Here is a 290-nt window from a genome sequence, read left to right as displayed (position 1 = left end):
GCGGTTGACCGTGGTCGTTGTGCCACCTTGACGACCGCACTGCCAGCCCCGGTGCCTTCTGGCCCACCCCGCGAACTAGACATTTATTTGATACTTATATTTTTGTGTGTCGCAGATTAAGTGGTTTTCCTCCTTACGCAAGTGTTGTTTACACCTGAAGGCGTTAAGCAGTAGCAGCACAGGTGGCTCGGGAACCAGCTAATGGCTAGATGCTTTTACCGGGCTGCCCAATACACCCGCACTTGATGTTGAACGATACCCCTGCTGAGCCGCGAGCCTTCTACAGTCTA

The sequence above is a fragment of the Penaeus monodon genome, chromosome 30 (assembly GCF_015228065.2).
Source record: "Penaeus monodon isolate SGIC_2016 chromosome 30, NSTDA_Pmon_1, whole genome shotgun sequence".
NCBI classification, from domain to species: domain Eukaryota; kingdom Metazoa; phylum Arthropoda; class Malacostraca; order Decapoda; family Penaeidae; genus Penaeus; species Penaeus monodon.
This window is presented reverse-complemented; position numbering follows the sequence as displayed.